General features: G+C 41.5%; 1 protein-coding gene across 1 annotated transcript in view; it reads left to right on the top strand.

Annotated features, from left to right (window-relative positions):
- Positions 1-118: 118 nt before the first annotated feature.
- Positions 119-1,313, top strand: part of LOC109466362 (alpha-(1,3)-fucosyltransferase 5-like) — a 6,542-nt gene continuing 5,347 nt past the window's right edge. The window contains exon 1 of the mRNA XM_019764074.1: positions 119-347. The gene's annotated coding sequence lies outside the window, so the exon portion shown is untranslated. The remainder of the gene's footprint in view (positions 348-1,313) is intronic.

Below are 1,313 nucleotides of genomic sequence, written 5' to 3'. Positions count from 1 at the left end.
GTCGTCGTCGTCGTGTCGTCGTCGTGTGTGTGTGTGTGTGTGTGTGTGTGTGTGTGTGTGTATTAGCAGGATATCCTTATAGTCGGTATAACCGCCCTTCGGCGTATATATAATTAAAATAAAACACCAGCTTCGAATAGGATATGTGAAGGCTGGCGCATACTTCGTGTGCCAGTGTGTCATGCTCCAAAGTGGGTCTGTGTTGCACATCACATTGTTAATTTCTACCGAGGACTCGGATTGGTGGGTTGAATAAAAATTGTGCCCGTGACTGCCTCGACTTTACAAGTCAAGAAGGAAACTGGGTCCTGGGCAGAGCCTGCCTGATCGTCACCTGTGTAAAGACGGTATGTTCGTCATTTTTCTTACACAACGTAGGTCGTCGTTTTTCTTACAAAACGTAGGTCGTCATTTTTCTTACAAAATAGGGAGACCTTCTTCTTCTGACGACTTGTCTCAAATTGCTTGGGGCCGAGTTGTCGAGTTGTCCTCATTTTGTACAAGATAAGAGAGTTTTTATCTTGTTTTTGTTTAAAAACACCTTTTCAGTTTCCTACCTTTACAGCTTACGTACACGTTTAAAATAAACGGAGGTAGGAACTTTTTGAAATGATGTTCCACGATTCCACGATGGTCAGATTTGGGCCCAAAAGTCCCAGTCCGCTACTATGGAGATCGAATCCCCCGAACCCGCGAATCTTGTTCGATATGACGTCATTCGAATAGAGCGGGCGTTCGATCCGGGGTTACCCGCGGTCATTTACAGTAAAGCCGCTACAACCGGCTACTTCAAGCCCTTTTTTACTTGGGAACCACGGAACAGGAAAAATCCACCTTTCCACAAATATGAACCGTTTTCAAAACATTACATCTATGCCGTGATTTTATTGTGGATATGTAACATGTAACGAAGCTACTGCCGTCATCGTGGGTGACCTTGAAGGTCAGAATTCTTGTTGACGCTGTTTTAAAATCCAGGTCCCCATATCCAAGTGTCATAGCACGTGTGCAAACATGGTATTTTAACCACTCCCCAAAATCGTTCAAATTACCTCATTGAGGGCTTGTTTGGAAGAGCAACGATTTCCGCAGATTTCTGTCTTAGGGATTTTTAAAATATGGCCGCGATTATGAATTATCGGTATTTAAAGTTAAAACACTGCGTTTTTAGCTCTTCTTTTGACTGTAAGTCGAGTTTTAGTTAAAAAATAAAAAATCCTAAGACAGAAAGTTTAAATTTACTGTAATATTTCTAAAAATCCAAAAATCTAACCTTATTTTAATTTTCGGGGCCTCTTAAAATCAGTTGTTTG

Source organism: Branchiostoma belcheri, unplaced genomic scaffold (genome assembly GCF_001625305.1).
Source record: "Branchiostoma belcheri isolate BF01 breed outbred unplaced genomic scaffold, Haploidv18h27 scaffold164, whole genome shotgun sequence".
Classification (NCBI taxonomy): Eukaryota; Metazoa; Chordata; class Leptocardii; order Amphioxiformes; family Branchiostomatidae; genus Branchiostoma; species Branchiostoma belcheri.
Note: the sequence above shows the minus strand (reverse complement) of the source record. Positions and strands in the feature narration are given on the sequence as shown.